This window comes from Lethenteron reissneri, chromosome 16 (genome assembly GCF_015708825.2).
Source record: "Lethenteron reissneri isolate LAM-NWPU_2019-01 chromosome 16, ASM1570882v1, whole genome shotgun sequence".
NCBI lineage: Eukaryota > Metazoa > Chordata > Hyperoartia > Petromyzontiformes > Petromyzontidae > Lethenteron > Lethenteron reissneri.
In genome coordinates, this window is record NC_083794.1 from 7,633,868 (window position 1) to 7,657,581 (window position 23,714).

Below are 23,714 nucleotides of genomic sequence, written 5' to 3' on the forward strand. Positions count from 1 at the left end.
GACTTAAGGCTTTCGTGACTGCAGGAATTCATATTGTTTGGGTCTTTCGGTAAAGTCACGTAGATAGGTTCAAAAAAATAACAAAAAACTACGACATTTCTTTTTTTCCCCCCATCTGATGACAATCGCTTGTGTTACGATCGAAACGTAGTAGTTATGTAACTATTTACATTATTAATATAAAGTGTCAGGAAACTTGAGTTAAAAAGAGGGTTTTTTCTGCGTCTTTGAGTGAACACACATGGCCTCCAGCCATAGCAAAGCATGGCAAATTGAAACAACGTCCAATATTGCAAAACGGTTCACATGCACATCATCAACAACGTTTCTCGGCAGTTACAGTATTTTGTAACGTGAGTGAAAATTGACAAATGGTAATTACATGGGATTGAGAAACCACCGCCTTTCAAATAAGCACACAGTAAGAGAGAGTAACGAATTCGTGGAAGTGTACAGAGTAAGTGATTTCGTCATAACGAGACATTTTTTGAGGGGAGCTATGACAACGCACCTCCGATTAGCACGGTTGACTATGTACGGTGCGAAAGAGGTTCAACAAACATACGTCCTCCATTATGCCAACGCATTTGCATGCACTCGAGCGTGTTCATTGCATTTTATAATCCGCGCCCTGGTATACTCTGCTGAAGGCATTACCGAGGGTTTAGGAAGCGGAAAAAGGCTCTACCTGCTGTAGCGGAAACACAGATGATGCTAGGGGGGTAGCATAGATAGGTCCACAGTTGTCACTGCACTCAACAAATGCTGCGAGTTCCACTTGAACAGGAATATCAATTCACAGAGTCGAGCAGTGGCATGGAAGTTTGCTTACTGCCCTAGCGTATACCACTGATGAGTCATATCGGCTGAGGCTTATCATACCAGCGCTGAGTTTCAGTTTCATTTATTTGGTATAGCCCTGTGAGCCATTCGGCAACCGCAACAAACAAAAGACAAAAACATGAACAAGAAAACATCGTAAAGTGACTATGTGACTAAGTGCAAACAGAAAATCCAGGAAAAAAACTGCTAAATATTCCAGAAAAAGCACCGTACATCAACGCTGTGTGCAAAAATCCCAGTGGGATGCAAGTCAAACAACAACAATCACAAGACAACTTAGATTTAGGCCATCAGTCTAACTCCATACTACAACAAACAAACAGCCAAACCAAAATACTTTTCGAAATCACCCAAATAAAGCCATAACAGCAATGTAACAGTGATCATAGGAACTGTGACCGAAGTATAATCAAACAACCCATATGACACGGCATGGGGAGGCCCTAATTCAGTTGTGGGTTGACAGAGGACTGTAAGAATACCCTGACAGGTAACCTTATGTGAAATGAACTAACTTGATTCTGACCGAATCTTGTTCACACTGCCTCAATAAAACCCCTGCTGGTGTCTTGCCTCCTAGACATCAACTCTGGCCATGATCAGCAAGGGATCATCATGTCTTCCAAGTCTAGTTTTCCAGGTTTGGTTGGTGTATTGAGAATATCTTTCGATTTAAAGCTTTCGTGACTGCAGGGATTCATCTTCTTGGTTCTTTCGGTAAAGTCACGTAGAAGGGAAATAATAAAATAATAAAAATAAAACATTATAAAATAAATTCTCACGTCGTTTCGGCCACAACGCAAGCAGCCGTCCTCAGGTGGAGAACAGGGCTGTCGAGAAGACAGCGTCTGACAGACCTGTTCTCCACCTGAGGACGGCTGCTTGCGTTGTGGCCGAAACGTCGTGAGAATTTATTTTATTATGTTTTATTTTTATTATTTTATTATTTCCATTCTACGTGACTTTACCGAAAGAACCAAGAAGATGAGAATATCTTCTCAAGCGTTTCCCATGCACTACCGCTTGAATCAGTTCAACTCCTGAAAATGCCCGCAGGAGTGGTGCGATTCCCGCACCGCCGATTCGCACATTTGGCTACGTACGTTGCAAAAGAAGCTCAACATACATACAGAAGAAATGCTCAACACCTGGCCCAACACAGAAAACCTCACTTTGGGTTACATGCAGCTGTGAAAACTTACGTGTTAAATCTCAAGGTCGCTTTGTCTCAACTCAGGTTATGAACCCAATTTCTGAATGGGGTCTGTGCCTGTTTAAGTTACCTATCACTTACCTAATGTTACGTATAAGTGGGCATTTGTTCATAACAGGCTCCCTGAAATGAGCACAGCCAACGGGTCAGAAGTTTTGAGACTGGGCCACGTTTCTCACATTATGCTACGTACGGTGCGAAAGAAGTTCAACAGACATACATATTACTTGTGGCCACATCACATCCATGTGTGTCACCCATGCCGGTTTCCCGAGGATCGTCCACTTTTTGAGGAAGTTATCCAGGAGCATTAAAAGTCCAGTTTTTGTCAGTTGCGTAAATACACACCACTCAAGACAATACACGAGCATGTGTTTCTCTCCTCTTCCAGCAATGTAAGATATTCTTCTTCCCACGATATTCACTTTTCTTAGCCTCAGAGGCAGCAACCTTAATCCCACCCCCACCGCCATCTCATTGCCCCCACCGCAGCGTCCCCCCCCCCTAAAGAGAAATGAACTTCATTGACCCACCCATGAGAGGGTGTACTAATCCAGCATACTTGGCAAAGCACCACCCAAACCGCAGCCACCGCGGCCGCCTGTTAGTTCGTCATCCTCGTGTGTTGTGTCTCCTTGTTTCTATAATGTAAAACTGGCTCGAATATAAACACACACACACACGTATGCATGTTGAACTTTTTTCACACATTCACAATGGATTCAGAAAGGAACGCCGATGAGCATTGTAACTGGGCCCATTTGGAGCTCTTCTTAGAATAAATTACGAGGCTGGAAAACTAAGATTTGTTACAAAATATATATATCAGTTTTTTTCAATCCTTTATATTAAGTTCACTTGCTTGCTTGCTTGCGCGCTTACGGCCGTGCAAATCTTTCGGTCGTTTTTTAACCCACTTCCCGTGATCCAATCGAGCTGACATTTTGCACACAGACTCGTTGTGCGTGACAATTTATTTTCGTGAAAAAAAATCCATAACTTTATACTTTTTAGGAATTTTTTTTATATTTAATTACCAATTGCTTAATGGTGGCAGGCAATCATCTGACCCATAGGTGGCAGCCATCTCAAGCCAGAGGCCACCACGCATATAAAGGACTTATAGTGAAAACCTTTGTTTTTACGGGTTAATTTTTGTATGATTCATGTTTATCTATCTCAATATGACGTACCATACTAAGGGACATGAGCATCATCGGTAAGAAGATGAAATGTTTTTTTCATATTTCTAGTTAGAGAGACAATCAGTTGTTGGCAGAGGAGAAAATGAAGTTCTTGAGCCAGGACTTTAACTTGCCCAGGGATTTTATAGCAGAGATTGTTGGAATGCCAGATCACATGGGCAGCAGCAGAGGAGAAGCAGTTACCTCCCACCAAGCAAAAGTTGTATGGGGACTTCAAGAGAAGGCCTTGATTGCTGGAGCTGACAATCCATGAGAAGAATCGAGTGAGATGAGAGGAGAGAGATCGGAAAGTGCGGAGTGGTTTTAAATGAAAACAGAGAGGTCGGAGAGTGAGTGGAGAACAGTACAGAGACAAGACAAGGAAGAGTGTGTGGAGAAGTCTAGAGTGATGAGAGGAGAGAGGTAGGCAGTGGCGAGTCTAGAGGATCTTAAAAAAACTAAAGCGAATTGCATCCCTGAGTGTGTGTGTAGCATAGTTTTTTTCTTCTTCTTGGTTCTTTCGGTAAAGTCACGTAGAAGGGAAGTAATAAAATAATAAAAAATAAAACATAATAAAATAATTATCACGACGTTTCGGCCACAACACAAGCAGCCGTCCTCAGGTGAAGACCAGGTCTGTCGAGGCGACAGCGTCTAAATGAAACACCGCCACGCTTGGAGCGTCTATTTAAGCTGGTTTGGAAAGGGGGGGGAAATGCGCCTTGACAAAAGAATCTGCATATCAAGAGGAATTTAGCATATTTCCCATAAATATGCTAAAGAAAGAACCAAGAAGATGAATCCCTGCAGTCACGAAAGCTTTATATCGAAGCATCGTTTTTATTCAAACCCCTAATCTTGAGGTTTTTCTTTGCAGTGCCAAATTACCGATTTGTTTCAATTGCCACATCAAAGCATTAACAGCTACTCTGGAATACACTCCGTCAGTTCAAGGCTTCTGTAAACCTTACTGGCTATGATGCAACTCCATGTACTGTATTTAGTTGTGTGTGTCTACAGGGCATAAACAGAGCACGCTTCAGCCGAGCAAAGACAAACGCAGTGAATGATTTAACAAAGACCACCCTGTGCCACTTTTATTTTTTGACTGCAATGGGTCATCTATTAAATATATGACAGCATTCCCTTTAGCTAACCATTGTAGAGCATTAAGAGCATATTTCGACATTATTAAAACTATATTAATAGTGTTGCGAATAAGATTACGTTCAGTTTTCTGGGGGTGAGGTTATCTTTAACTTGAGTACATTTCGTGTTTTGATGATTTATGTGACAAAAACACTATAAAATATGTCTTGATCATGGCAGCTGAAAGAATAGGGGCAAGTTTCCTAAATCCCCCCCCCCCCCGCTTGTCCGCTAGTGATGTCATCAACTCTTCCTGCCGCTTCTAAGGTGTCTGGCTCAGCGAGTTGTCCAAATGCCCTCTAGAGAGGCTCTATTGAGCTCATTAGTCGAGGACCCTTCTCACCAAGCGTGGTGTCATCAACTAATTGCAAGACTGTGCACCTTTACCTTACGAGATGTGGTCACCAGATTATCTCTGCCTTACCCCATTCAAATTGGGTTCTTTGGATTTTTTTTACTGAATGGGATCTCCAGGTCAGCTGAGTTTTCCCTCCACATTTAGAAACATGCGCTTCGAGGTCGCTTCTGAAAAAGAGCTACCTTGCTCTAGTGGGCATTACCTGGTACAATAAAATAGCATCTTCTTGGTTCTTTCGGTAAAGTCACGTAGAAGGAAAATAATAAAATAATAAAAATAAAACATAATGGCGAGAATTATGTTATATTATTATTTTATTATTATATATTATTATTATACTTTATTATGTTTTTTATTTATTTATTTTTATTTCTACGTGACTTTACCGAAAGAACCAATAAGATTAATCCCTGCAGTCACGAAAGCTTTAAATCGAAATAGAATAGCAGTTAAATAGTTACAACAGTTTACACGGTAAAAAAAAAACAAGTTTTTCAATGCAAACACTTTTATTTGCACTCAAAATGTAGAAAATAAATTATTTTGACCCCGCAATTAATCAAATATGATGTGCTGAATAAAAGTGGGTGGCTTCCTGTCGATATGTTTAAAATGTTTTATGCAAGTCACCCACATCAAATTGGATTAATACTGGGGTCAAAATAATGTATTTCTACTTTTGAGTGCAATTAAAAGTGTGTGCATTAAAAACACGGTTTTTTACTAAATTGTTTTACTGAGTGAGAATGCACTTAAAATGTTATCTACTGTATAACTAAGGATTGACTTCGTGATTTATTAACCGATGCATTTGTTGATATTACGTGTTAATAAAACACTTTTTTTTAACTACGTATACATTTTGGAGGGAAAAAAGTTTCCATTGCAAAACATTTTAGATACACAAACCCCACTCCACCATCGTCACTTGTGGAATGGAATGATGAGTCAATTCCTGTACTGACACACATCCTTAAGCTCAAGATAAAGTCACGTGTCCAAGAATCGAAGTTTTTTAAATCCAAGTTCATGTCACCGCAAGCAGACGCTGGTGGCCGCTGAATTCACCACGATGTAAAAAAAATCATCACTTTGCATTTCAATCGCGCGTCGCAACCATTTGCGTAACCATCGTCATGGGTGACGAATCGTTACACCCATACTCATTAACACATCGTAAACTTAAAAGTACACTGAGCTTATGTTTATTTTTGTCATTCTTATTCTTACCCTTGTTTACCCAGTAAAACATCACCGAGTCTCATGACTGGTTTTCAAGAGGGTCCTGCCAGTTTTTTGTCGGAGAAAGCGATGTTGCTATATACAATCACAACTGCAGTATTTTTCAGCAGTGCGATGATATATTGTCAACGCCATTTACATTGGATTTTTTAAATCTAAAGTAGGAATGTACAAAACTCCACACAGCATGGTGCCCAAGAGACGAAATCGAACAGAGCCCTTCTTGCTGAGGCTCAAGTGTTACGCATGCGCCACACTGCCACCCTACCACCCTGCCACATGCCACCCTGCCACATGCCACCCTGCCACCCTACCACCCTGCCACATGCCACCCTGCCACCCTGCCACCCTGCCACCCTGCCACTCTGCCACCCTGCCACCCTGCCACTCTGCCACCCTGCCACCCTGCCACCCTGCCACCCTGCCACTCTGCCACCCTGCCACACTGCCACTCTGCCACTCTGCCACCCTGCCACCCTGCTACTCTGCCACCCTGCCACCCTGCCACTCTGCCACCATGCCACCATGCCACACTGCCACCTTGCCACATGCCACACAATATGCTGGGCAACGGACCTGTTTCCGAAAATAGGGAGACAATTGCATTCCATTGTGATAATATCTTTCCACAATGCTGTGCAGTACTAAACAATATAAACAAATGCACGTACACATCAAATTGTGTTCAGTGGCCAATGTGCTGCTGAGCATGAAATACATTAAACTCAATACAAATAACCTGGCTCATAAAATAAAATTAACAAAGATGTACAGCCCTTTGTCAATCCACTGCCAGATCAAGGCCTCCCCAAACTGCCACCATCTCTCACAATTCCATGGTGCAATAATCCATCTATCACCAACACAATTTCTGATTTCATCGCTCCATCTCGCCGGTGGACGTCCTATCGTACGCGTTCCATTCCTTGACTGCCCCTCCATCGTTATTCTTGACCATCAATCGCAAGGAATGCACGTCAGCGTTTGTTACACTATATCAGTTGTCTTATATTTGTACGTTTTCATGAACATCTTGTATTCTTGCAAAAAAAATGTATCATTTCGGTATTGGCACTGCAATGATCGCCTTATTTGGTTTAAAACAAAAAAAGCAGTTTCTTTTTTTCCGAAGTTGACACAAAAAAATATTCGGTGAAGGTAAACCTAGGTCATTATTGACTGAAATGTAAAAATAGAACATCTAAACGTGTAGCTGAATATCATTTTATTTTAAAAGCACCACGACTGCATAACCATCAAACTCCACATATAATTTGACACAAAAGCGGAATCATGAAAAAAGGAGACAATGTAGTTATTTGTAAAAGCCTAAAATAGCACACTCATTTATTTTAATTTAATTACCATGCAATTGTTTTACAGTCAAAGTAAATCCCTAACTTTCACAGAAATGTAAGAGTAACTTGTGATGTTTTTTTACTCAGTAAGTTTTCCGATCCTATGATTTTTAGGATGATATTTTGATGTACGGCACTTTTAAGTGCACCATATGGTTAAAACAAATTATAGGGCTGTGAGCATTTGAGGCACGCCTCAAGGTGACAGGCATGGATGGCAAACTCAGAGGGCCTGCGCTGTTTTCTCACGTTACGGATGGCCGTGTCTTAACCCACATAGCGATGTGTAAAAACTTTTTTTAAACTACTATTGTATGTATGTTGAACTTCTTTCGCACCGTACGTAGCCAAGCGTTTTTTTTATTTCCTCAAACGTTATTAACACATTATGTTCTACACTTCATTAGAACTCATGGAATTGTCATTTTAGTTATATTCCTAGGATAACTTCACTGATGCTACGAATATTTATTTCCAGAAGAGCTCACCAATTATTTTGCCAAGTGACTTTTACAAACCTTCCTCTCGAATATAAATGATGGCAAAGCTTACCGCACTATGACCTCCGATGACCTGAGCTTAAGTCCCCTGGACATCTGTGAAAAAGAGCTTCATAGCTCATCGGATTTCTCCAGGATAAATAAAGATTCTGATTATGAAGTCCCTACCGTGGCTAACGGCAGTGGCATGTCAATTCCGAACTGGTCTTGGGCACGACCCCCCCACCACCCTCCTTCACCAACACGCACTGACCAGCTTGGTGAAGTACGGTCATAAAACCTCCAGTACTTACACGGTGCGGGGAAGCATTTGCCCAGCAGTAGATTGACGAAGGGCTGATATTAATACTTGTATGAAAAGTAAACAATGCTATGCAGCACGGTGTATGGTGCACCCAACGTCTCACGTGGCCCCGTTATGAAACGCATCAATCTGAAAAATGTATTAAGCCACCAAATGTAAAGCGCATACATAAAAATGAACCTTATTGTTATGTTTCGATGTTTTAGTGTAATTGTCCGTGGTCCCTAACGTTATGTCAAGCTTGGCTAGGAGCTATAAAGGACCACGGTCCCCTGGGGCTTTGGGCCACTTTCCCTGAGTCGTTCAGTAAAGCCCTCGTTTATGTTGAAGCTTCTCTGCCTCTGCTCTGATTCAGGTGTGAGTTCGGAGTTGCTCTGGAGGGTCAAGACACAACGCTTATGGCAGGACCCCGGGGTCCCATAAGCCCCCGGCTCTCGCATAAACTGCGTTACGACGTTATTTGATGTCTCTTGAAGGCGAGCGATACGGCAATCTATCCCTCTCGACGAGCTCTACACGATGCGCTGATCGAGGTTTAAAAGTCTTGTTTATGACTCCGGCAATTTTGGCAACGACGGGTGCTTGGTGAAGAACGAGAGGATTGATTTTTGGTGGGTCACGGCGTTTATGTTCGCGGTGGAACGGAGTCGCTAAAAATGTATTAATTAATTACGATTTTGAATTCCGTTTATTCGAGAGCCCGGGGTCCCGCAAATTGTTCAATAACTAAACAGCACTTAAGCCAATAAACACACCCAATGTATTTTTGCAAGCTCAAGTTTATACAATACACATCACGACAAAAATAACTCTCGTTTAAAAGCGTGTAACAATTTCTTAACAATCAATTTCTTAAGAATGACGTCGAGTAGTTTCATAGCACATGATGAAAACGTGGAAAATAACGCGGTGGTGGTGGAACATCTCGGGCGAAATAACATTGATTCAGTGAAACGGTGACGTTAAGAAAAAAAATTAATCCGCGAGAGCTCCAAACAACTCCGGGCACGCTCGGCCGTGAAGCGGATTATTCGCTCATCAGCGGTGGCACAAGAGCGAGCAGGAGGCAAATCCACCCCGAAACACGTGCGCGCTCTTCTCACGTGCCGTCCGCGGCTCACCCCACGGCCCGGGGGGCTTTAGTAGCGAGACGGGGGAGGGGAGGGGAGGGGACGACCACCCGTTACCCTGAATCAGCTGGGATTGCCGGGGTCTCCCTCTCATTCAGCCCGAAGCTTCGGTAGTTTACGCACGTCCGCACACATAAGGCGCAGATGCCACCAGCCACCCCACCTACCACGCTATCGCACGGTTTCATTGCTGAGCCTAAGTGCTGTTTAGCAAACGGCCGCTTCGTGAAGGATGTCAAGCAGAGGTCGCAACCGGGCACCCGATACCCGTACCCTACCCGATACCCGGCTACCCGTACCCGGCTGGGTACGGGTACGGGTACCCGTTTGCGACCATGGTGCGGCCGGGTATGGGTACGGGTAAGGAATCAAAACCCGTTTGCGACCTCTGATGTCAAGGGATACATTGCGCAGAACCACACCCAACCAAGCCATGACCGATTTTGACACGGGGCAGAACGCGCGAACTATGCGTGCTTTAGTTTGTACGGCATGTGAGCCCAGAGACACGAAAAACAAGACGCTGCTCACACGATGAGTATACGTGGTGTCATTGCAGCATGGGTATCTGCTTACAGCCTGGCCGTTTGCCCAGCACGCGAGAGCTTCTGTAACCTTTCACAACCGTCGTGTGCGCACGTGTTCGTCGAGTCATAATTAAAGGCAATCAGGCACTTGCCTCGCACACGCGTGCATGCATACATACACACAGACACACGCAGCCACATTTAAATCTCTTACCCGCCGCAAACATGCTGCTCATCGTTGCAGCCGCACCCTTACCAATTCCCATGGGGAAGCAGCAAACATCGCGAGGGCACGCGGGTCGGATGGACAGCGTTGAATTTACTACAAATGTCTTATATCTGTGCAGCTGGCGAAAGCGAGAACACTCCCGCGATATAATTCCATCGACACTATGGCGCGGTGCCATGAAATCATTACTACTGTGTAGTGTCGTAGGTCTCTTCTGCCTTCTACTCGAGGCGTGTGTGTGTGCGTGCGGGTGGTGTGCGTCGCACACACACACACTCAGTTGGAGACGAGGTAGTCGCAGGATGCACCGTCTTTCCTTTATTATGTTCACATCACCAACTCCGGGCCCCTCTCTCACGACCACGCTGCCGTATGCCCCAGCCAAAACACGACCCCATCCGCGTTGCACCGACCGAGACAGCCAAGAACTATCTGGCCGCGCAATGATCGGGCGAAGGCGGCATCGATGAAAAAGGCGACGACGACGGCGACTACGAGATGAGTCCACTCTCAGAACCGGCAGCCTGGAGCTCTCACTCTCCGCTGCTTTTATTCCCCTCGGTGCGGCTTGGCTCCGCCCTAGCTGCGCCTCCCTTCTCGAACCCACCAGAGGGTTCCAGCGGCCTCCCCACAAGGTCTACCGTGACCCTTGCACCAGTTCATCCGTCCTGCCGGCACACCCGTGTATATGCTCTACAGCGCGTCCGCTAAGTGTCTACCTGCAGTTGCAGCTGTTGTACAACAGTGAGCGCTGTGTCACTACATCACCCCCCCCCCCCTTCCGTAAAAAAACCAGCCAGCTTTCAATACAGCAGCTGCAACCAGTAGGCAGGCAGGGCAACTCCCTTACCTCGAGGAACACTCTTAACATCAATGAAAAAAAAGAAAAAACTTCTCTACAAACCCGTTACAACCGCGGCGTCCCCCGCAAATCAACAACACATCTCGCTACCCCCCGGTGCCCCCCGATAAACAAACCAACATCACCCCAACACGACGCCCCCAATCTCGCGAACCCGGCAACATCTCCCACAGGGCCCCCCATCCACGAATCGGCGACACCTCACACAGCGCGGCGCCCCTTCGCAATTGACACACCTTTTAAATTTCCCTTTAACCCTTAGCCCAAATACCCCTTTCCCTCGAATCCCTTCCCAGTACAAGGGAGAGTCCCCCCATACCGGGACATAGCTCACGTGACCCGGTCCATGGCGCCGGTCACCCCCATCTCAGCTGGGTCTTGTACCTCTGGAACCCAGAGGGCCAAGAGACGATGGAGATGAGTCCTCGGCTCAAAGGGTGTGGCCCCTCACCGCTCGGCAGCACCCGCTCGGATCCGGTCCCCGAGACCTCGCACTTGACGGTCTCGGTAGGTCTCAGGGACCCGGGTCCAGCGGGCTTGAGTTGACTTTGCCAGCGGGCCAGAGGGCGCGAGTGACTCCGCTGGTGGTCACTCCTCACCACGACACTCCGCAGCGATGTGGCCGGATCGACCACACATGAAGCACCTGGGCGTGGGTCCCCAGGGCAGAGGGAGCTGCTACCGGGTCCTCCCGCGGGGATGATCTTGCTTGCGTCCCCCGGCCCCCCACTGCCGCCATAATATCTTCCATGCTTCATGTCGCGGCCTCCCACCTTGCCCGCTGCTGCTTCTCCTCGAAGACTTGTATCTTCCGGGCCACTGTTGAGGATTACATTTCTGTGCCAACGGCGGAGGGCAGGGCAACCCTCAGCTTTCTTGCCAGCTCTCACAGCCTTTTCGCCACTCGAAGTTCGAGCGCCCCCTCACCCAAAGTGGGTGTGCCTCCCATCCCAGCACCAGCAGCACTGCCCGGAAAGCGTAGGGTGTCTCGTCCTCCATCCGCTCCCTCTGGAGGAATCTTGTGCAAGCCTCCCATGCCAGATCAGGAGCAGCTTCCTGCAGCTCCGTCACTATTCGCGCCTCCTCCGCGCGCTCCCGCGCTCGCCTCAAAATTGCGCCCGCTGGCCACGGGAGGTCCTCCGGAGACAAAATGGTGCCCACCATGTGCACGGTCCCCCGTCCAGAGCCCCTTGCTATTGTCTATGCTTATGCACCAAACAGAAGTTCAGAGTATTTGTCCTTCGCCAGATTGCCGCCTACCGACTCCATAGTCTTACTGAGCGACTTCAATGCTCACATGGGAAACAATGGATATACCTGAACAGGCGTGATTGGGAGGAATGCCCCCCCTGATCTGAACCCAAATGGTGAGATGTTATTGGAATTCTGCGCTAGGCATAGAATGTCAATAACAAACACCATGTTCGAACACAAGGATGTTCATAAGTGTACTTGGGACCATGGCACCTTAGGCTGAAGGTCAATGATTTACCTCATAGTTGTATCATCAGACCTAAGGCTGTATGTTCTGGATGCTTTGGTGAAGAGAGGATTAGAGCTGTCAACTGATCACCACCTGGTGGTAAGTTGGGTCCAACGCTTGGGGCACCGACCAGATAGATGTGGAAGGCCCAACGCATAGTGCAGATTTTCTGGGAATGTCTGGCGAAAGACCCAGTGCAGAAAGATTTCAACTTTTACCTCCGGGAAAACATATCCTGCATCCCAGGGGAAGTCGTGGACATTGGGTCTGAGTGGACGATGTTCAGGACCTCGATTATGGATGCAGCTGCAAAAAGCTAAGGCCTGAAGGCAATTAGTGTCTGTCATGGCAGCAACCCTAAAATCTGCTGGTGAGGGAAGCTGTGAAGTTGAAGAAGGAGGCTTTCCGAGCTATGCTTAGAAAGCTCGGAAAAGGTCTCTCAACTCGATTGAGAGGTACCGGCTTTCCAAGAGGGCGGCAGCTGCAGCAGTCGCTGAAGTGAAAGCCCAGACGTGGGAGGAGTTTGTGAGGCCATGGAGAGGAACTACCAGGCAGCCTGAAATATGTTCTGGTAAACCATCTGACACCTTAGGAGGGGTCGACGGAATGTGGCCCATGCTGTTTTCAGGAATGGTGGTGTAACATTGACCTCAACTAAGGAGATAGTAGAGAGGTGGAAGGAACACTTTGAGGAGCTCCTCAACCCGCTGGACATGCTCTCCTCTTATGAGGCAGCTCTAGAAACAGCTGGGGGGGTCAGATCTATCACGGCTGCTGAAGTCGCTGCGGCAGTCAAGGGCCGTTGTAGAGGCAAAGCTGCTGGGGTGGACGAAATTTGCCCAGATTTGTAGAAAACACTGGACAGTGTAGGAGTGTTGTGGTTAACATGCCTCTTCAACGTTGCATGGAAGGTGGGTACAGTACTTCTGGATTGGTAAACTGGGGTCGTGGTTGCCATTTTTAAAAAAGGGGACCAGAGGGTGTGCTCCGACTACACAGGACTCAGACTCCTTAGCGACTAAGGTAAAGCCGATACCAGAGTGCTGGAGAGGAGGCTCCACCCAATGGTCGAGCCTCAGATTCAGGTAGAACAATGTGGATTCCGTCATGGTCATGGAACAATGGACATGCTCTTTTCCCTCTCACAGATATTTGAGGGGTCATGGGAGTACGCTTCTCCAGCCTACCTCTGCTTTGTAGACTTGGAGAAAGCATTTGAGCGTGTTCGCCACAATGTCTTGTGGGAGGTGCTTCGTGATTATGATTTACCAGTGCCGCTTTTGTGTGATATCCGGTCCCTCTATTCCCGGAGTTAGAGCTGTGCCCATATTCTTGGTATTAAATTAAATTCGTTCAATTTCGATTTAAAGCTTTCGTGACTGCAGGGATTCATCTTCTTGGTTCTTTCGATAAAGTCACGTAGAAGGGAAATAATAAAATAATAAAAATAAAACATAATAAAATAATTCTCACGACGTTTCGGCTGCTTGCGTTGTAGCCGAAACGTCGTGAGAATTATTTTATTATGTTTTATTTTTATTATTTTATTATTTCCCTTCTACGTGACTTTACCGAAAGAACCAAGAAGATAAAGTCGTTCACTGTGGGTGTTGGACTCCGCCAAGGGTGCGTCTTGTCTCCACCCCTTTTTGTGATTTTCATGGGCAGGATATCTAGGCGCAGCCGAGATGTGAAGAGTATCCAGTACAGGGGCATGGAGGTGGCATCACTTCTTTTTGCAGATGACGCTGTCCTCTTTGCCTCATCAGTCTGTGATCTCCAGCATGCACTTGAACGTTTGATGCTGATTGTGAAGCGGCTGGAATGAGGATCATCACCTCCAAATCTGAGGTCATGGTTCACTCCCAGGAGACAGCGGATTTTTCTCTCCAGGTGAGGGGGGAACAGCTGCCCTTAGTAGAAGAGTTTAAGTACCTCGTGGTCTCTTTTGAAAGTGATGGTAAGTGCGAGCGGGAGATCAGCCGGCGGATCGGTGCGGCGTCCGCAGTGTTGCGGGCACTGTACCGTTCCGTGGTAGTGAAACGGGAGCTGAGTTCTCGAACAAAGCTCTCGGTTTACAGTTCGCTCTACATTCCCACCCTCACCTATGGCCATGAGCTTTGGGTAATGACCGAAAGGATTAGATCGCGAGTACAAGGGGCCAAAATGGGTTTCTCCGCAGGGTTGCTGGGCTCACTCTCTGTGATCAGGTGAGGAGCTTGGTAATCCGGTAGAGCCTCAGAGTCGAGCCGCTGCTCCACCGGATCGAGAGGAGCAAGTTGAGGTGGTTCAGGAACCTGGTAAGGATGCCCCCTGATAGACTCCCCCTGGAACTTTACCAAGCACATCCCACTGGGCGAAGACCCCGGGGCCGGCCCAGGACACGCTGGCGGGACTATGTCGCTCAGCTGGCCTGGGAACACCTGGGAATTCCCTAGGAAAAGCCAGGGAAAGGGAGGTCTGGACCGCCCTACTCAACATGCTGCCACCACGACTCTCACCTCGGACAAGTAGACTGAGAAATGAATTAACGAACCTTTGAGTGCAACTAAAGGTGTGTGCATTGGAAAACTTGTTTTTTACCTACATTTATTTTATACTTTTTAGTCACACTTTGAATTTAACGTTGTGAATTAATCTTTTTTATTTATAGTTTAAGTATTTTTACGGAATTTTATTTTAACTTGTAAAAATAATTTGTATATGCACATATTCATTCTAAGACCTCAATCCAAACAATAACAATAGTTAAGTATTGTCTGGATAATTATAATACTGTATATTTGAAATTGTGCGATAAAAAAATTCTGTGAAAAACAAAGAGGCCAAGGATCGGTGGGACCTGGATCGGTTCTTTAAATGAAATCTTGAATTTGTCACACGAAGCGACGATTCTGTGTACAAAATTACAGTTTGTTAGGCTTCGTAGATCCGAGGATATGAAGAGTCAAATATTTGAAAAAACAAACAGACAACAGGGCAAGTTAATTCATTTTTAAATAGTTTTCATATATGTTCTTCTCAACTCATTTATGACTTCCAGACAGTCCACTGTGTTGTCAGATGTAACAAATATGATTAATGTAGAGTGCTGTTAGGCAGCATATTGTACACGTGTGTGGACACACATGTTCGCTGAATGAAAATAATAATTTAGAAAAACATTGACGCATTTTTTTTATTCGGTGTTAGTATTGAAAATAAGTATTGTCGATTTAAAGGTTAACAATGTTTTGATTGCGATTATTAATAGTTAGCAGTGCTAAAGTACAATACTGCCTTGTGAGTCTATTATTTTACAATACTTTACATTTTTTATAAAATGATTGAGTGAACATTCATGGCCAAGTTAATATTCTAAAATGGACCAATGAATTATTTATATTCTCTATGGCCTATATAGCGGGGGAGGGGGGGGTTACGTAACTCAATGTGTGTAAGACATTCTCAACAGAATTAATCATCTTAATTTAATCTGTGAATTACATATTTGCCATGGCCAGGCGATCCCCCCGGCAACAACATGCACCCAGATCGCATTCATACTATGACGTGAGAAACCTTGAAACCAGGCGCGAGTTCCTTTATGATTACGATGCCCACTGACCCAGAACTCCATTTAAAACGAGTTTCCTCCCATTGTTATACTCTTGACACAATTTACCTCGGTGCAACGACAACAAAAAGGGACGTCATTAATATGTTCCATTCACTCGTTCTCTGCGAGGGTTGTTACGGCTAGCGCACTTGTATCACACCAAGGCACAGTGTTCCAGTACAACACAATGTCATTTGGATTAATGCAGCTCCCAAAATGCAACCACGTCACGTGGCTGAAAAAAGAGGCTTAATTTAAATTTATTTTTATATTCTAAAATAAGGAAATACTGTGAAAAGCATGAGTCAGTGATGCGTGCTCGGCCATTAATGGACATGAGTAATGTTTTGCAAAGACGGGCATTATAGCTCAACCTCTCTCTCCATTTACGGCTCACTCAATAAAAGGCACGATTCTGTATTTTTCACCTCATCATTTACTACCTGATTACAATTTTTTCCATAAACCTCTTCAAGGTAACATGACCCTGCTCGGCATTTTGCATAAAATCATCGTCATCATCATAAGCCATGACTTAAGCCACGGCCATCTCGCACAGTCTCAAGATGCAACGATTCATGTGGCTCCTGCACCACACGAGATGATTTCATAGCTTCATTCATAATAAATGTTTCTGGGTTAGATCGCGTAAGTATGAATGTGTCGCAGTAACCCTCCACCACCCGACACAGCCAGTGAGGTTTGTCACGCAAACAACACACCAATTAGTTACGACTTCAGCCCACCGGTGTGTTGGAGCGTAAATCCACAACGTGTACAATTTGAGTAGTACGACGTTTCGCTGGTAATTGCATAGCTCCATCTCTACGATGGGCGCCCTCTTGGTTGCCGCTTCTGTCATTTGTCTCGATCACCGGTCATCATCCCTTAGAGGCCCAAGCCTCACGTTCTCCTCCTCCCAGTCTGAATCGACGTTCTCTCTTCTCGTTTGAGATGAGTACCACCACTCTTGCCCTGTGCCTCGTCTCTTCGTTCCTGACCGATCCTGAACAAGGACGGTCACTTGCATCGCGCGCTTTCAGATGCACTTCTGTGGCCGTCTGGAACGCTCTTCCTTCCAATATTAGGAAGCCACTGGAGCTATGCACTTTAAAATCTAAATGGAAAACTCATTTCTTAAGAACGACTTTTTGTGTTTAGTTTGTTGTCCTTCCCCCATACCTTCACACCTCCGATTATCACTGTTGGCTAGGTACGGTGCGAACGAAGTTCAACATACATCTTCACTCATTGTCGTGTTTCTGTCTCATTACAAGTGTAATTTCAAGCGTGCACTTCTTCGCGCTTATTTGGCCACTAGATGGATCATTGCTTCATGTGACCACAAGGGATGGCGACACCCTGGGGAAGCCTTTATCCAGCAGTTCATTAATCATGGCTGATGATGATGATGATCAAAAACATTTGTTAAAAGTTATGAAGAAATCAATGCAGGTTGTATCCAACGCTTGCAAATGAAAACAGTCACAATCTGAAAATGTAAGTTAATGCTGATTAACTACAAAAATCACCAACGTGAATTGACATTCATTGCATTTTAATACAAGCAATTATTATACAATTTACTAATTTCTACTGTATCTTAATTAGGGACCATAATCATCAACTACAGCCGATCGTTCCATTGTAATTGCTGCTCACTTGCCATTTTACTAAAACCATCCTTAAGCTGAGGCCCGGAAATAGAGCAAATGAAATTACTCCCACGAGATTAACCAATGCTACACACACGAAGTACTCACTGAAGTGATTATCCAAACAACGCTATAGGTGTGGACTGCTGTTCCTGTGGGGCTTTTACATTTTCACATACACTTATATTGTCGACACAAGCTTGCCGAGACGATTTCTGTCATCAGAACCGCCACGGGGGGGGGGGGGGGGGGAGAAAGCGTCGTCGACGTAACGTGGTCGACATTAGATTCCTACGGTGCGACAGACTTCTGTTAACATCAGAGACAAAATATGGGCGCCCCAAGTCGACCGTGCAGACAACAAATCTTGTGAGATTCACGCAGCTCAGTACTGCATATTCATACATTAGTATAGAGTTTAGCAGATACGTAGAAGAACACATTCCTGCGGAGGGAGCTGGTAGGAACGTTGGGTTGCTCGGTCAATGGCCAGGGTCAACGGCGGCGTGGTGTATTCCGCAAATATGGCCGACTGTGAGGGCGGGCACAAGCCGGCGTGAGTAGGTTAAACGTTGCGTTTTATAAGGGCACCACGGGGTGACCAGCCCCTCCCCACCCAGCCCCACCCCTCCCACCCCCCACCCAGCCCCACCCAGCCCCTCCAAGCCCCTCCCCACCCTCCCCACCCTCCCCTCTCCACCCAGCCCCACCCCTCCCATTTTTGGATACACGACAGACGGACGGACACAATAATCCCCTGTGGGCTGGTATAACCAGGAGGTTCCTACTAGTATAATACATACTGAATGTATCGTACTGTATATGTGATTTATGTGTAAGTATATCTGCAGTGGGAGAGCCTTGGTGCATTGATTCATTATCACGGCAGCCTATGAACTCGGTGACCTGAGATCGATTCTCGACATCAGAACCGGTGCTTCTTCAACCTGAGTTATTTATTGTGGTGAAGTATGGTCAAATAACTCTGTGGCTTGACAAATATCTGTAAATAATACTAGAAATATATTTTTTACAGCATATAGTCCACATACTGTCTACATTTCAAAGTATCCCTATACGTGTCAAGGGCACGGCATATCCAGGCGTGCGTGATGTGTGTGACACGCATGTGTTCTGCCAGCTATGCAACCTTGCAAATGTTCTTTCAACTTAGGTCGACAAAATAAACCGCTTTCAATCTCAAACATTACACTTAACATATCCTCTCACCCCCAAACTAACACATACGCTCTGCATTGCATACGTTTAACCTGCTAAATGTTCACAGACGGCAATTTGGAAAGAACAAAAACATGACCACATCTGCGGTACGACACTTTCCTTGAACTGCAACCTTAAAAACCAGGCAGTTATTCACCCACCAAAGCGTACACCTGAGCCGGTCCAAAACATTTACCAGCGTGCCTTAAACATGCGATATTAACTCTGAATCTGCGATATAAATATTCACTCCCACGCAGAATAGATGTAGTGCAGAGAAATGTTGTGCAACAAATCTTCTGTGCGCCATGCATTAATGATGAGCGCGACTGGTAACATGTGTGAGTGTCACAATACACATTTTAAATGGCTGGATATTAGTGCAAGGAAATGTAAATATTCACCAAATGCCATCTGATCTCCTTCTACATCCATTATAAAACATAAGTAGATTGTCGAATTGACATAATGGCAGTATTCATAATACAAATATCACCTACGCATTTGAGGCTGAGTCGACCGAGTGGATGCCTAGGACCGGTTTAAATATTCGTCACTGATGTTGGCCGTGAGCGAGAATCGCAGTGCGCTAGTCACTGCGCTATTGCTTCCCACACGATTCGATACAAACCCATATACACACACACATACAGACATGCAGTATGTGTATTCCTGTTTGTGATCACATTTGCTACAGGTACAACCATTCATCAACTTGTTAAAACATAGCACAAAAAAACTATAATGGTGAAATATCATTGGAATTGCTCCAGCGAAAACACCCCATTGCATGCCAATTTAAAATAGTAGTCCCCTCTTCAAATAGAGAACCTCATTCTCATCAGTTACACAAACCCTCATCTTATTCGAGTGCATTAAGCTCATACAGTGTTGGCCAATGCTGATTCATCACAATAACCTTACAAATCCTAAATTACACTGAAGATTAAATAGTAAAAATGCAAAAGCACCACCGTTATGGAATACTGAAATTGATTCACTATCGACTACAGATTAACATTGTTTCGTTACACTTTTAGTCAACAAATACAAGTCTCATTTTATAATTATAATCAGCCAATGTTCATCCATAGCTCTATAAAAACCTCTCTCCCACGCTCTCGCCATCCCTTGTGGCCTTGAGATGCCACAATCTGCATTGCCCCCGCACATCAGCTGATCTCATCACTCCAATTCCACCGCATCTCAGGTGCATTCTCTCCCTTTGCTGCCATTCCATTACCAGCCTCGTCCATTTACCATTACTCCATCTAGAAAAGTGTCCCGCCCAATCCCACTTTCTTTTTCTTAACAGGTAATATGATGTCTCCATAATCAACGTTTTTGGGTTTAGATCGCGTTATTTATAAATGTGTCGTAACCCTCCACCACCCGACACGGCCAATCAGTAAAAAAGTGTCACGTTGACAAAAGACAAATTAGTTCACTGCTTTAGCCCACCGGTGTGTTGAAGCACGAAACCACAACATTTACAATTTGAGTACGACGTTTCGCTGGTAATTGCGACCAGCATCATCGGGCAATTCGCCAGAATGACACTTTTTTACTGATTGGCCGTGTCGGGTGGTGGAGGGTTACGACGCATTTATAAATAACGCGATCTAAACCCAAAAACGTTGATTATGAATAATATTGGTCGCGAAAGCCTACGTGTTATGATGTCTCCAATTTGCAATTGTTCCCTGATCTACCAATTTCTTTTGCTGTCTCCTAGTGTAATTCTAAGCATCCACGCCTCCATGTTTAGTTGCACACTTTTCAGATATTGTTCCATTTTGTCAATATCCATGTCACAGCACACGATATTGAAACATTATTCTTTCAGACCCATTTCTAAATTGCTTTTCATTAACCAATTCAGTTTTACAAATCACTCCATACTGCTCTTTCTCGCCTCTTCATTTCATCCGTTTGATCCTAACACTTTCAATAATTGCGCTAAGAGACAACACACTGCTGTTATGTTTTACAGTTGTGTCCGTGTTATGCTTTATAGTTGTGTCCCTCCGATGGCGATTTTATGTTACAAATCCATACACGAGACTGTACATATACACTGTCGCACAGGCCCTATGCAGTTGGTTACAATGACGACCTCTACTGCCCGTCCTTCCCAATGTAAATATCAGCAGGGTGTGGGTTTCCAGGGCACCACCACTCCAATGCACAGTTAAGCTCCTCTCCCCGTCCGCCCCCCTTAGCATCTCGCAGGCCCCCAAAATGATGCACATGGCCAAACGTGGCATCACAATTCCCTTGACTATCTCCAGCTCCAAACCACAGCCCGGGCATCCTTGACAATTTAGCCTCCCGCCACTGCTCCATTACGCAGTACTGCGAACAGCCCTTGCGTATGGAACTGATTTATTTTTAAATACATAACCTATTTACGTACACTGCTCACTGGGTACCACGGCATCCTCGCTCGGTGTTATGTTCATACATAACCCTCCTCCAGAAGCAACATTCATGAGTTATCGTGACGGTACACTCCCACAATGAGCATAAAAACCCTCAAAGAATCAGCTACCCGGCTATATGACTAAAGCCACTCACCACTGTATGGCTGTCGTCTGAACATACAAAAACATTCACAGCCTTCGACCGTGGCTGGCGACTTATTCGTTGAATTTTGGAATGTTAATATTGCATCTCACCCAAATGAAAATTTCATTTTAGTCTTGGATTATGATTATGGTGGATAAAAACTAAAAATAGCACCATCTATATTCATGTAATTCACGTGCCCATGCCCCACCAACAAAAACATGCCATTGTCTCAACGGTGAAGCAACAACAACATCAACAGAAACTGCAATTGCCACTTACCAGATTGAGAGGGCCTGGCAGCTTTGAATTTAGCTGGCTGACAGGACACACAGTGCCACCGCTGTTTATCAATGGGGATGCGCAGCTTAAGCTGTGGTCCAGACCCGCACGGAACATGGAACTGTGAACGTGCTATTATGTAACAGCAGGACGCGCAGGTGGCCACCCATGCCAAACTGAGCCTCTGCGAGGCTGCGCACAGCGGGGTGATTTCGGTGAATTTTGCGTGCGCACGAATTATTTGCTTAATTCTAACGGGTGGATTTGTGCGTGGTGTGGTCTCGAATTGTTAATATCAAGGATTTGTTGTTGTTATTGGAGGCTGAATTACTAAATGGGCTGAAACACGTGGGATTGTCCACCACCAGAGATGCAAGATTTTGCTCATAAACAGTGAATAGATTACGGCGATTGAATATATCAAACTACAGTATATGCACATCCCCATGTATTTGAATTCGAAAATGTAATACATTTCTTCTAACGTAAATAATTGACAAAGTGACGATCAACATTATTAGAATCGTCGTCAATTTCACCCATCGTGCACGCCACAACTGCTAAGTCATTGATTTAAAATAACCAATTCAGCAAAAATATTTTTTCTTAAATTCGTTTTTTTACAATTAATAAACATTCTATACAGTTTGAACAAAAAAATAACTGATTTATTGTTTTCGAGTCAGCCATGAACAAAGGCATTAATATCATATTCTATTTGAAAATCAAGATCATACCACACATTCAGTAGTTTCCTGTCACAATGTTATTCTGCCGTAGAGAATCAAGTCATTTTATCATGAAGGTCACCAAATTTAAATGTTTAGTTTGCAGAACTCGAAGCAACATGGCATGATTCTCCCCACTCCCCCAAATGTTACGTCCCTCTTTCTGTTTGCATAGTAATCTAACTCGCATACAATTTATGCCCTGCCAATATTACATCATTATTATTTAAATCTACAAACACTGCAACAGGCACAAACTGCAGTTCGAGTGTACAAAATAATAGAAATCCGGGAGGATGTCGAGAGAGAATAGCGCAAAGGTAAATTGAGAGAGCGGACGGATCCGTTAACCAAACAATGTCAGGGCCCTGTGCGTTTGGCTTGTCCCACTGACCTACTTTGGGCTGCCACAAAGATGGCGCAATCCTCTCTCTCTCTGCTCTGGCCAGACGCACAATCCACGCGCCCTTCATTGGCCGCAGTGACAACCATCCCACACCCCCCACCACCACCACCAAAACGTGGATTCGCGTTGACTTTTTTTGCGAACTGCTCACTCTTGCGCAAGGACCACTCCCTCCCCACTCCAAACCCAACCCCACATTGGACAAGATAAAAAATTGGTGTAATTCACAAATTCAACAACGGCGATATTCACAATTCAGACACATCCCTGATGCATGCCACGCGCGGTCAGATGTTGTAAAGCGTTGTGTGTGTGTGCTCGTGTAAAATACAGTGATTTTTTTCTCTCTCTCTTTCTCACGTGTGCACGCACGCACGCGTTCGCGCACATGACAATTACACGGCGTTTAAATGTGCACGTAAATATGAAAACAGCACGTAAAATAAGGAATGTGTATTATATACTGAATGTGCGATAGAGAAAGGTGACGTGTTAACAGCTGGATGATACTGTATGATAATACAGTGTACAATGTCATGGGATCTTCTTTGCCAGTACCAAAATATGATAATAGGGTTTTCCCCTTTTTTCTGGCAACAAAACAGTTGTGTTAAGATGTTAAAACACCAAACTGAAACCTTTTACAAGGAATCACGTCTGCATTAACCCAATGCTTGTGGTCAGAATGCAAAAAAAAACATACTCTGATAATATATGCATTGTCTTTGAAACTGATTGGTCCACAATCAGGAGCATTGTCTCAAACGGCGTCCTCTGGTCTAGCACCGTTTGAGACGAGGCTCAAAAGAAAGCTGTCTCTGGTGTGTACCAATCAGTTTCAAGGACAATGCATATATGATCAGAGTATGTTTTT

At 44.9% G+C, this 23,714-nt stretch overlaps 1 protein-coding gene across 1 annotated transcript in view; it reads right to left on the minus strand.

Annotated features, from left to right (window-relative positions):
• LOC133342891 (circadian locomoter output cycles protein kaput-like) overlaps positions 1-21,828 on the minus strand; it is a 60,251-nt gene extending 38,423 nt beyond the window's left edge. Inside the window, 1 exon segment of the mRNA XM_061552263.1 lies at positions 21,707-21,828. The gene's annotated coding sequence lies outside the window, so the exon portion shown is untranslated.
• Positions 21,829-23,714: the final 1,886 nt, after the last annotated feature.